This window comes from Amphiura filiformis, chromosome 7, assembly GCF_039555335.1.
Source record: "Amphiura filiformis chromosome 7, Afil_fr2py, whole genome shotgun sequence".
Lineage (NCBI taxonomy): Eukaryota > Metazoa > Echinodermata > Ophiuroidea > Amphilepidida > Amphiuridae > Amphiura > Amphiura filiformis.
Genome location: NC_092634.1, coordinates 26351636 through 26365643, shown reverse-complemented (window position 1 = coordinate 26365643; position 14008 = coordinate 26351636). Strand labels below are relative to the sequence as shown.

Sequence of the window (14008 nt, the reverse complement as noted above, 5' to 3'; positions counted from 1 at the left end):
GTACCCCCCCAACCTTGCTAAAGCTACCTCATTACATATGCCTTGAATAATAGGCAACGTAAGTAACAAAACCCTGTTCTACACAAGGGTCAAATTTCAGTTGTTCAAAATTGGTTTGAAAACATACGAAAGAATTCCTCTCATCCCAAGGATTAAAACAGGTAGAGTTTGACTTGCCTGTGACGTACCGTTCTGAAGTTATGAGCAAAAAGGCCAAGGTCACATTCTAAGGCCTACAGGGGACAAGAACTAAAAAATTCCCAGATTTCAGATATTTCCTAGGTTACGATGCATGTTGGATCAGTGTAAACTAATTTTACATGAAAAACAATTTTAGTCTTTTCTGTTATTTATCCTGTATGCCCAAAAAGTTGACCATTGCTTTCCATTTTGCTTTCGGTACGTCGTTTAGGTCAAAATATATAGTTTCAAATCCTTCAAATAACAGGAATACTTTTGTATTATTTTTAATCAAAAATAAACAACTTTAAGGACGGTTGGTCTTAAAAATGCTCAGAAAGATCTTTATATCTAGTTTTTTAAGGAATCATATTTTTGTTGCATACCGTAGTATTTTTGTGGGACATGAGTGCACATTGGACATATCGAATTACATTCTGATAAGAAATGTCCTGATATCAAGTAATTTTGATTTTTTTTTAAATTGGCAATATAAAACACATTTTTATTTATTAAAAAATTATATTTTTGTATTTTTCATATAACAGTCCTCAAAGTAAAATTTATAAATCTACTGATATGCACTTAAAGTGTATGTAGCTGGGAGGAAAAGCCGACGTTCATTTCAGAATTTTGACCTTTCGTATTGAAGATAGTCATTATCTTTTTGGGGGGGAAATGTATCTTTTATACGAAAAGTCAAAACTTTTAAATGATAACCAGCTTTTCCTCCCAGCTACATACACTTTACTGATATTAATAGCATTAGATTTATAAATTTTACATATGGCGTGCACGCGTTTTAGAGGCGCAACGTTATTTTCATACTGATATTAATGTTTCGATATGATGCCTGCAAATATTGATCTAGACTAAAAGTTGCTCGATCGATATAGCGGCCCCAAAAGGCAATTTTTGCCAGAGGGCAATTGCCCCCCCCCCCGTCGGCAGCTACACCACTGACTGCGGCTGATTTTTTGCAGGACTAAAATTACCATTGCAATGTGATTGTGCATAACGGTTTAATATAGCGGTGTAATATACTAAGAGTAGACCATAGACATCAAGAGCTCCCATTCTCAGGACCAATATTACCCGCACATCATATTACAATACCGCCAGATGACCCAAGCGTTATCCTGTACCCCCCCCCCAACCTTGCTAAAGCTACCTCATTACATATGCCTTGAATAATAGGCAACGTAAGTAACAAAACCCTGTTCTACACAAGGGTCAAATTTCAGTTGTTCAAAATTGGTTTGAAAACATACGAAAGAATTCCTCTCATCCCAAGGATTAAAACAGGTAGAGTTTGACTTGCCTGTGACATACCGTTCTGAAGTTATGAGCAAAAAGGCCAAGGTCACATTCTAAGGCCTACAGGGGACAAGAACTAAAAAATTCCCAGATTTCAGATATTTCCTAGGTTACGATGCATGTTGGATCAGTGTAAACTAATTTTACATGAAAAACAATTTTAGTCTTTTCTGTTATTTATCCTGTATGCCCAAAAAGTTGACCATTGCTTTCCATTTTGCTTTCGGTACGTCGTTTAGGTCAAAATATATAGTTTCAAATCCTTCAAATAACAGGAATACTTTTGTATTATTTTTAATCAAAAATAAACAACTTTAAGGACGGTTGGTCTTAAAATGCTCAGAAAAGATCTTTATATCTAGTTTTTAAGGAATCATATTTTTGTTGCATACCGTAGTATTTTTGTGGGACATGAGTGCACATTGGACATATCGAATTACATTCTGATAAGAAATGTCCTGATATCAAGTAATTTTGATTTTTTTTAAAATTGGCAATATAAAACACATTTTTTATTTATTAAAAAAATTATATTTTTGTATTTTTCATATAACAGTCCTCAAAGTAAAATGTATAAATCTACTGATGTGCACTTAAAGTGTATGTAGCTGGGAGGAAAAGCCGACGTTCATTTCAGAATTTTGACCTTTCGTATTGAAGATAGTCATTATCTTTTTTGGGGGAAAATGTATCTTTTATACGAAAAGTCAAAACTTTTAAATGATAACCAGCTTTTTCTCCCAGCTACATACACTTTACTGATATTAATAGCATTAGATTTATAAATTTTACTTTGAGGATTGTTAGTTTGAAAAATGCACATTTTTTTTTTGTGCCGTAACATTTGAATTATATCCTAAATTTCAAAAAATCAAAACAATTTGACACCAGAAAGACATTCTTCGTATTCAGAGTACAATTCCATATGTCTGACGTGCTCTCTGGGCCCCACAAAAAATACTGTGCGAAGGTGGGTGACCAACCCCTTAAAAAATTTTTTTTTAATTACTCAAAAATAGTTCAAAAACAAATTTAACAGATCAAAACTCATTAAATTTTTTGACACCACCCCAGCATGCTTTGCTGAAAATACTATACTTGAGTCGCTGGCACTAGTTTTGAAGTTCTGCGTTGGCTAATTAGTGTGGTTTTTACGCGTGTACATTACGGCAAATTGATGGATGGCACGCGTAAAAGTGTGTCACACACCAAGTGACACTGAGCTATAAACGTAAAATACGCTGAACTTCAAAGCTAGTGCCGGTGACTCGGCTTCACAATGAGAGTCTTTGGCTCAAAACCCAGTCATACACCAGTCAAACACACATGAAATACATTGTCTACTTGCATGTATGAAACACCATGTTGATGTCACTGATTTGCAGAGATATACTGAAATTCACTATGCCCCCCCCCCTGGTGCCGCCACTGTGTTTGACTGCCAGATCAGACCACACTCTAAAAAAGATCTAGTAAATTTTGACTAGAATCAAGTATAATAAGATGTCACAGAACAGTCTCAAGATTTTCTAGTCAAATTTGACACAAAACCTGGTCAATGTGATCAGAGTTTAGTCAAATTTGACTAGAAAATCATGTGAGATCTTGTTCTATTTCTAGTCACATTTTGACTGGATAATTTTAAGAATGCAGGAACAATGCCCAGCAACACATGAAGCAACAATGATAGATGATAGATCACACAAAAAATCATACACACACAGTGGTTTGTTGTGTTGTCAACAAATTTCAAGATCTAATACTTGTTAGGGGGGCATGATGCAAAAAGGGGCCTTAAAAGTTTTGACTCTCCTAAGGGGAACTGAAAAAAATGACCACAAATTTTCCTGGGAAAATCACTTTTTTATGGAGTTGACCGATAATTTTCTTGTAAAAAAGGGGGCCTGAAATTTTTGTGACGACAACCCAACAAATTTGGAGCTAAAGTGTGATCAACCAATGTGCACTGCAAGTGTTGAAGTTCAGAGCAGTGTGTACAAGTGGGTGAAATAGTTGACGTAGAAAATATGATAAAAACATATATTGCTTCTGCAGACGGTCATAGTGTCATTGCTTTAAATAAGTTCATTGTTGTTAAATGTTCCATGTACCAGCACTACCAGGAGTCCAGGATGATACTGGTGATTTCAAAGTTGTATTTAAATGTTGAAGTAGACAAGGTGAACCTGAAATGAACAATAAAAAACAAAACAATGTTTCAAGAATAGAACTGATTGTGTAAAACAGGAGGTGTTTGCAACATTAAAATTTTAAACAAGGCGGTTCTCGAACCACAAGTCTTGTCTGCTTTCGTGACCGCCTGATTTTGCGATTACTTTTGGTAGAGAGGTAAATGAATTTGGCGGTTATCGGCTGGGCACGATTATCTGGCTGATGGTAACTGTACCCACCAAGTTTCATGCCCATACGACAGTTTTTACTAATTTGACCTCAGATGACCCCTGGTGACTCTGAAATGACCTTCCAAAAATTTGGTCTTAAATGTTGACTGTACCCACCAAGTTTCATGCCCATCCGACAGTTTTTACTAATTTGACCTCAGATGACCCCTGGTGACCCCGAAATGACCTTCCAACTGTACCCACCAAGTTTCATGCCCATACAACAGTTTTTAATAACTTGACCTCAGATGACCCCTGGGTGACCTCAGATGACCCCGAAATGACCTTCCAAAAATTTGACTCTAAATTATGACTGAACCCACCAAGTTTCATGCCCATATGACAGTTTTTAGTAGTTTGACCTCAGATGACCCCTGGATGACCTCAGATGACCCCGAAATGACCTTCCAAAAATTTAACTCTAAATGTTGACTGAACCCACCCAGTTTCATGCCCATACAGCAGATTTTGCTAATTTGACCGCAGATGACCCCTGGATGACCTTGGGTGACCTTGACCCACTAACCAATACAAACTTGTTCAGTATGGGGTCAAGATGCACCCACCCACCAAGTTTGAGGAACGTGCGACCCCTAGTCTCTGAGAAAATGGTATTTTGCTTGTTACGCATAAATTATGCAAATTAGGTACTTAATTACCATATTTTGCGCTCAAAATCTAATCAGGTAGAGAACCTCTGGCCCAGCTACTCCCCACCAAGTTACGTCACTGTACCCCATGCAGATCTCCAGATAAGCTGTTCACAAGGTATTTTGCTTATTACGCATAAATTATGCAAATTAGGTATTTAATTACCATATTTTGCGCTCAAAATCTAATCAGGTCGACATCCTTTGGTCATGCTACCTCCTTTAAAATGCTATCATTATAGCATTTACGGTTCTCGGGTTCTCAAGATAACGCGTTCACAAGCTTTATCCGAACACACACACACGCACACCCCCCACACACACCCCCACACCCCTACCCGGTCACACACACCATAGTGATTACTAAGTCTCTCCCTGAACATGTTCAGGCGAGACAAAAATCAACAAATGAAATTGACTCTTTCAGATATATGTATGTTATAAAATGGTGGCTTGATCTACAAGTTATTTTTTTGATCAGGTAGAATTAGCTCAACATCAAGCCAATAAACTCGCTCATCCCGGTTCATTTCTTTCTGTTCATTCCAGTTCATGATGGTTCATCCTGTCACCATCATAATAAACTGTGAATGAGTCCGGGCCTGGATGGACCGTTAACAACCAGCAAAGTATTAAGTATGAACTGGGCTGAACCATGAAGAAATGAGGATATGAGCTGCGGTGAACTAATGAACTGGGAGCCTGCTAAGATGAACCAGAATAAACTAGAATGAACCAAGATGAGCCCGGGAGATGAGCTGGGGTTGATGAACCAGGAATCCAGGATGAACAGAAAATGCACTGAGATGGACTAAATCTGGGATTATATTATTGTAAAAGTAAAAATTTTTGCGAGGTTTTTATTTTCGCGAATTTCGTGAGTGGCCATAAAATCGCGAAAATAAAAACTTGCGAAAATAACGATTTGCATTAGGTTTCTATTGTATCAATATAAAAACCGCGAAATTTAATTCTCGCGCAATTGACAAAATCTTCAAAATTGCGAAAATATCTTCTCGCGAAAATATTGACTTTTACAGTAATAATAAAATAAACATTTCATATAAAGAATGCATGCACTTAATAATTTATTTTAATATTATAATAATAAACATAAACAAAATGGCTGATGATCATTTGCATGCATATTCAGTTGGTGAGATTTGCTGGTCATGTAAAAATAAACATAAAAAATGCATGCAAATATCTATTAAAAAAAAACATTAATAAAAGCTGATATATTAATCATTTGCATGCATTCAGTTGGTGTGATTTGCCAGCAGAGACACGCTTGGGTTCAGATGGGACCAGGTGCAAACAAAAAACTTACATGTACCTGTCTGGCTTTTTATCCTGGGCTGTTGGTGTTATTACTCTAGTTCCTTCAGACCATGTTACTTCACCATCCATTTCTCCACTATGTAGTGCCATTATAGACCAGAGTATATCTGAAAGAGATTGAGAGAAAATTGTTTGGATCATCATCATCATCATTTATTAAAATCAAGCTTGTATCTTATTTTTGCTTCAATTATCTCTTATTAAATGTTGATTAAAATAACATTTTAAAATACAATTCACTTACTTTTTACCAAAGGAGAATATATTGTCGAGTTGTTGTACAAAAGTGACAGATAACCATACTGATCGAGTTTGCACGCCAGGTAAAAAAATGGCCCAACAGATGTCAGCATTTGACCACTAGTTAAGATAATAAGGTGACCAAGATAATAACAAAAGAGTTGACCTCAGGGATGCACCTGTTTGATAAAAGAGATGATAGATAAAAATATTAATGATGATGTTATAATGATGCATAATTATACTAATATTTTTGTCCTATTCAGGTCTTAGGTCACAGTTAAAATTTTTATCAAAATCACTCTAATTTCATAAAGATGTTGAGGTATTTGGTAATTTGGAGGTAGTATATATATGAAATGACCTTCAAAAAATTTGGCTCTAAACGTTGACTGTACCCACCAAGTTTCATGTCCATACAAGTTTTCAGTAATTTGACCTCAGATGACCCCTGGGTGCCCATACAACAGGTTTTAGTAATTTGACCTCAGATGACCCCTGGGTGACTTCAGATGACCCCAAAATGACCTTTCAAAAATTTAGCTCTAAATGTTGACTGTACCCACCAAGTTTCATGCGGCCCATGCCCATGACAGTTTTTATTAATTTGATCTCAGATGACCTCTGGGTGACCTTGGATGACCCAAAATGACCTTCCAAAAATATGACTCTAAATGTTGACTGTACCCACCAAGTTTAGAGCCCTCAGCCCGTACAACAGTTTTTAGTAATTTAACCCCAGATGACCCCTGGGTAACCCCAGATGACCCCAAAATGAACTGAAAATTATCCATAAAAAGGTGTACTGGTTTGTTTTTCTTGATGAGGAATACGGTCAAATAGTTTTTGTTTCTCTAAAACTTGACAAAATATCTAAATAATGAAATATTTGGAAGTAATTAATTATTTGACTGGCAATTTTCCAGGACTAGGTTGGGTAATTGGAAACTTGGAGTTGACTTCCATAGGCTTAGCCTCCCCATTCCCCAATAGATAACTCTCCCAAAACAAATGAACAACTACCGGTACAGTCATGACTGAAAAATGCACTTCAAATCTAATCATGACTGAAAATGCACCCTGTATCTGCGGCAAATCCCCGTAACCTCATTTCCACTAAGAAGCCATCCAGCAGACTTTAAAATTTTACACATTTACACTTGACGATACTTAATACCAGTACCCCATAAGTTACTACTTACCCGAAAATCACAGCCTTACTAAACATGCTAAATGTATGAAACAAAGGTGGCCATGATGTGGAAACTTGTGTAAAAAGTATTTCTTTTTTTTTTTTTATTTTTGTTAAAAAATGTATGTTTATGGGTAGGCACTTCTGGTTTCGAATGTTTATGGGTATGAATTTGCGTTTGCAGTCACATGTTCGTTTAAGGGAACGCACACGCATGAGAAAGTGATGGGTAAGTACTTATGTTAGGCTAGCTCACATAATACACTTTAGGTGGCGCTATTCGTCCATAGGGAAGTGGAATGTGCATGTACGGTCCAAAAATGGCTTTACTGTGGGGCTCAATGGAGAAAATCACTAAAAATTAATTTTGACAACCAAAACCTAAGTGATGTTGACTTATGTTGGTATACTGGCATGATACTGGATTCATAAACTATCACATAGTGCAGTCCATGTTCCACCAAGTCGACACTCGATTTAGCTCAAAAGCAATTTGTGTGTAAATCAATACCATCCAAAACAGCTTTCTTACAGTAAAGAATAGGAGGTCATCTGGGGTCACATACAGTAGTGTGCATTGTACATGTGCCTGCTGTCACAATTTCACACACAAAATTTTGGGCACTTTGATGACACTATTTTTGTCTGTAACTTCAAAAGTATATGCAGTAGAAACATGATTGTCCCCTTATTGTTTAGGTAATTTAATTCTCTTTCAAATGAAAGAACTTTCAGCTAAAAATATTGAACTTCAAAATTTTATGAACATCCCTACTTATGTGTCTACACGTACCGAAACGCAAATTGCAGCCGTTCATTAGTCAGTGTTTATGGATATGCACTTTTGTTTTCGGTGTGCATGCATAAACGCTTTTGCCATGTTTGCGCAATTTTTTGCGCACCGGTTACAGGTACCGATAAAACACTTGCTTATGTGACATTTTTGTATGATGTGACAAAAATTGTTAAAAAACAAGAGAAATAAATTATGTTAAAAACAAGCATGAGTTGTGATGTTTGTCAATTTTATGATACAAAATACTATTTAATAATACCGAAATAAAGGTATATTACCAAGGCATGGACCCCCTACATGTATATCCCTCCAAACATCGTTATAGTCGGCCTATTATCGTGAGAATATTCCAATCAGAGCATATTGATCGGGATATTAAACACTTTATTGTGACATTAATATTATTATACATTTTAAGCTTTATTCATGACACGGATTTACAAATTTTACAACACGGATTTACAACACGGAAAATGGATTTTAGAAAACGGTAAACTTCGGATTCTAACTTAAAGCATCTTCGACATGTTTTGTGCACACCCATACACTTCCATCATTTCCATGTGTACCCATAAACACTTTTCCAGGCTTTAAATTAATGCAAATTTGATAGTATTGAAATCCTAGACTAAAGTTGTTTACTTCTTACAAATAAGTCATTTTTCACTTCAAAACAAAACAACACTACCCTATTGGGAACATCAGTTCACGACACATGGCCATACTTTTGAGGCAGCCCAGTGGTACTTGTTGACATCAATTTCATGCATACAAGAATTTGCAGTTATGACTTGCCCCTACTGACATTTAAATGCCGTATTTGGAAAGACTGGACATTATTTTCCTTTCAAAAAATATACACTTTTCTATGATAGGGTCTATAGTTTGTAAAATGTAAATTATGAGTGTTTCAATGCAAATGATGCGGGGGGGGGGGTGCGACCGCACATCCCCAAATTTGCAAAATTGCAGTATTTACAAGTCCCAAAATTTAAGTAAGAATCAGGTTTTAGGTAAAAAAGGTCCAAATATGGGGGAAAGTCCACTTCCCCCCTTTGGAAAAAAAATCCACTTTTTCAAAATCAGCACTCCCCCCAATAAAAAATCCTGCGTACGGGCCTGCGTGACACGTACCATAGAAGCTTTGTCAATTCAATTTTATTGATAAAATAATTATGTAAAAAAAATGTATTTTGTTTTTGTTTACGTTCATGACATGGTTCATGCGTTGGGATTTATGAGCATGATGAGCATGTGAGACATGAATGATTCTGAATCTGATGACAATCACGAGTCACGACAATACGATCTTTTATTTCCGTAGGTTTTAACAGACATTATAGTAAATAATGAACAATAAATTAACATTTTATTTACTAACAGAATTCCTATATTTCGTGGAATTTCTACAGTCATAAGTATGACAGTGCGTACTTCAACTTTGTGGATTGATGAAAGCTTAAAATATGAAAGCTTAAAACGTACCTCACACACACAATTCTGTAACACGCAAAATCCTCAATTGATTGTTGTGGTTTCTCGATTTCAACAATCTCTACCATTTAAAGAATAAAAAATTCACTTGAAAATATATCACAACTTACAATTTTCCGCTTAAATCGGGCTCTTTCCGCACGTTTCCGTGTGATAAACTTGAGACGCCGGACATTTTGATTCTGCTGAAATTTCCCATGGTAACGTCACGGCAAGTCCGCACACGAACACATTCTTCAGCTGCAGACAGTGAGATCACCGCAGTGGTGTACAACCATCGCACCGTTTTGGTTGTAAACCTGGTTGTACACCAGGTGTACAACCAGGTGGTACTCGGCAATGGTTACCACCAGGTTTTCCTTCATTTGGTGTACCACCTGGTGTACCACTGTTATGGGATACCCTAGGTGGCCCACCTGGTTGTACACCTGGTTGTACACCTGGTGTGCAACAAAGCGGTGGTACACCAGGTGTACCATTGCAACGGAGTGCTCATTGCAGTGGTACACCAGGTGGGCTACCAATGGTGGTACACCTGGTGTACCACCAACCTGGTTGTACACCTGGTTGTACACCTGGTATACAACCAGGTGGTAGTCGGCAATGGTTGTACACCATAATTGAGAAGTTGGCTGTGTAAATAAACAGCAAAGATTGTACTGAAAGCTAAAACGTGCTTTGGATACAATACTAAAAATTACTGTGCACCAATTTGATATCTAAATTAATAGTCAAACTATTTAAAAAAATTATTCTATTGCTCCTAAAGATAAACGTGACAGATCAACATAAGCACATTACCTTCTACTGTCAATAAAAACAACAAGTAGAACGTCAACAGGTGTCAATGGTAGACAATTCCAAGAAAATCTTACTTTTACCTTTAAAAGAGACGTTTGCATTTAGATTTAAAGTACTTTCAACATCGGTTTATGTTTACCTATACAGCAATATAGTTTATGTACATCCATCATGCTCATTGGACAGTCCAAGGACAGCCTTGAAGGATTCGATTAATATCATTGACATTGATGTTTTTTGCTGATCACGTTTTGATAACGACCAGTCATCAATGAACAAGGAAAAATAACAACTAATCAACAAACACCACGATTTGCAAGATAAACAGTAATTTACTTTAAACCGTGGACTACGAGGGTGACGGTGTAGCTGGTATAGTGGCCACATGAATGTATTTTGTAGTCTCTTTGGTTATTTGCAATTCTACAAATCTTGAACCAAAATCATAATTATGCATGAACATGTTTATTAACAATGTTATATTTTACTATCACTTTATAATTCTCTAGAATGGCATCATGATAATATATATATCTATATTTTTTAATTCCATGAAGACTTTCAAGGCTATTTTTTTAAATGTCAAAGTCAGGTAAAAATACATTTACAGAAGTGTTTAAGTGAATAAAACAGCCAAATATATCAAAGACGTCAAACTATGCGACCTTCACAAAATGTAAACATGTCTCCAAAACTTATCAATAACAGGTGAACCTGATATTATTCGATTCATATACTGAGTAAGCCAAATGCTACGTATTCGTAAGAATATCGGCAATCTATCTACTATCAAACACATTTTGACTTTGACAAACGTGCTGTCAAAGTTAGGATTCATGGTGCGTAGTTTCATGTAAAATCAATACAAATCTATCGACAGCAGTATAGTTCAAGCAGAAGTTAAAAATTAAATTGTGCTTCTGACCGCATAACATTGCTCAATTTACAATTCAAAGACCGCATGATTTCATTTATGTTTTTGCAAGCGGTGGCTTCTCTTTATATACATGGTATCGTTAGACAATAGAAAAAAACCCACTAGTCAGCGTGAATGATTTAATCCTACGGCGAGAAATAAAGAGGAAGCACAAACTATTTATTTACATTTCATAACCTTCGTTTCTACCCACGCTTTTAGAGATTCGATAACGGAATTAAGTTGATTGAGTTATTGTATTGATTTAATGTTATAAAAGGACATTTTGCCATGGAAAACAATGTATCTGATCTGGAAGTGGCAGGATTCTACCACAACTCGACGGCTGAGTACAAGAAAGCCATGTTTACCATTTCAGTCGTTAGTTTTAGGCTGTTACCATATTAGTGCAGAATGATAATCATTTACCCACGAGAAAGTACAAACAACCACACAAATATGACGCCATGATGCAACGTCAGGTTAGGTACGTGTCAAGGTTTTTGTGACCAACTACAACTTTTATTTTCATATATACAAGTCATGCCTGTCACTAATTTCCTTTGCATTATTGATATGAAATTCTGATTTCGACATTAATATAGGATAAAGTCATTCCCTTATCAAATTAGAAGACTTTCTTGAAAAAAAAAGTCACTGCTTCCTGATGGGATTATAGTAGTTGACCCTATTTCCGCCCGTCGTGACCGCGATTGAGGGCGTTTTTACTCTCTTCAATAGGTTCGATTCGCTAAACTTACAACACCTTTATGCGGTGAACTCAATCACATGGGCCGAATAAGAGTTGGTGTGAATTAGTCATAACCGATCGATAACGTGTCTGAATTTGTTGACATGAAGCCAACCAAATTTGCCATAGGTTTGCGGTGCCGGATAGTTAATGCTAACTTGGGTAATAAGGAACAGGCTTGGATCCTAGGAAGTCAGCTAGCGAAGTATCGTCTAACCGTCGTTTTATCTTTTCAGTTTCTGTTTCCGTATCCGTATCCGTTTTTGTAAGTCATTGTTATTCTGAAGTGGTAGTCTCCCAGGTGTGACCAATCTTTTATTCTAGCCTTTTGTTATTTACTGAAAATTTGAATCTCGTGAATTTCAGTTTTCGTTTTGGTAAGTTATATTGATTTTTGACATAAAACCTTGAGATGTGCGGTTGTGTGCTAATCTAGACAAAAGAAGAGTCTAAATTTTACGGTCCTAAATTCGCGGTAAATTGTACGGCTTCAATTGACTTGTGTTTGGTGTATATGCACTTACGCCTAGACGTAAGTAGCTCGTAAAAATAGTCTTGCATTGAAATATATACTAACCATGTTGCCAAGTTATAAGCAAGAGTCTTTCATATTGGCGATGAAACGAGCGTCTAAAATAGTCAAACATCTCGCAATGAGGCGCGTACAAGTGGTGATTTGGTAACAATGTTTTATATTGAAATGCAATACAAAAGAATTGCATTGGAGCAAAGATAATGTATTCTATTCATTCGTACCAATGGCAAGCTAATCCAAATTTCATTTGTAAATTAATTGCAACATTCTGTTGGGAAAGGTAAGATGAAGATTCTACCCCGAAAACAAGAGAACATACCCTGCAAATTGAGGTGATGAATTCGGAATTTTTTTCATGGAATACAGTGTATTTTAAGCTTCTATTTTTTTTTTTTTTTTTTGATTCGCGAAATTAAATTGCCGCGAAAATGTGGCTTATTGGCGATTCGCGAAATTAAGTTGCCGCGAAATTAAAGTGTTTTACGGTTTTGAAACGGTTTTTATCTCGTGGATTATTAAAAGTAAACAATCTGGCTATAGAGTCATATTATGATGTGTGCTGCGAATTGTTCAATCATAAAATACATGTAAACAGCTTGGAGAAAAGTACGCGTACAATATTGAAACAAAAAATCAGACTCCAACAAGTATGAAAACTATAAAAGGCAATTTTAAGTCTAACCGGGGACGATAAAACATTCAACAATAAGCAAATACCCTTTACATTACGTCGACGATCGGCTGTTTTGATGAATCAAGTACCTTGGTAATACAAACGTTCAAACAAGGGTAGTTCACAAACCACAAAGTTGTGGAGCCTCGGGTTTAAATCGGGTTTTGTGCCTTTAATATCAAGGGAGTTATTTTTGTGTATAACCTTAAATGTATTAGAAGTAGAACGTTCGTTTTTTATGGTATTCTTCTAAAACAGCTCACTCTTTCATTTGATAATAGTATCCGAGTTAGTCAAAAATGGACGCAACTAGAAAGCTACTTGTTGGTATTTGGTACTCTTGTATTCCATGACGGTGTAATTACCTTTTCTTTGACAGTAATAGAAAGAATATGTTCTTCACACCAAAGCAGTATTACCATCGTTTCCATGCATGTTTTGGCGGTATAGACGAATCCAACTATCCAAGTGATGGTCAGAATTCAGTCGGCCATAACTGGGTCCCGTCTGAACCAAACTGGTGTTGTTACTGCCCAATTGGGTGGATTAAATCCGCTTAAAAATCGATGTCATATTGTATTGTGTTGTAAATTTTAATCATTCTCTTCAGTTTCAGTTTCAGTTTATTTCACCTTTAAATAATTATTACAGAGTAAAGCAAAATCATATGGTAGGAAACCAAACAGAGCAGAGCTCGACAATTTTTGGCCACCCTCTACA

The 14008-nt window shown here is 36.3% G+C and overlaps 1 long non-coding RNA gene across 2 annotated transcripts; it reads right to left on the bottom strand.

Moving 5' to 3' along the window:
- Nucleotides 1-1202: 1202 nt before the first annotated feature.
- Nucleotides 1203-10180, bottom strand: LOC140156956 (uncharacterized). Of its 2 annotated transcripts, none has more exons than XR_011859614.1 (4): nt 9723-10180; nt 6135-6309; nt 5880-5997; nt 1203-3683 (listed from the first exon to the last, which is right to left on the bottom strand). It is a non-coding gene; the product is annotated as an uncharacterized lncRNA (long non-coding RNA). The 2 variants fall into 2 exon arrangements; XR_011859613.1 differs by having other exon boundaries at nt 1204-3683; nt 5886-5997; nt 9723-10176.
- Between the last annotated feature and the right edge of the window lie 3828 nt (nt 10181-14008).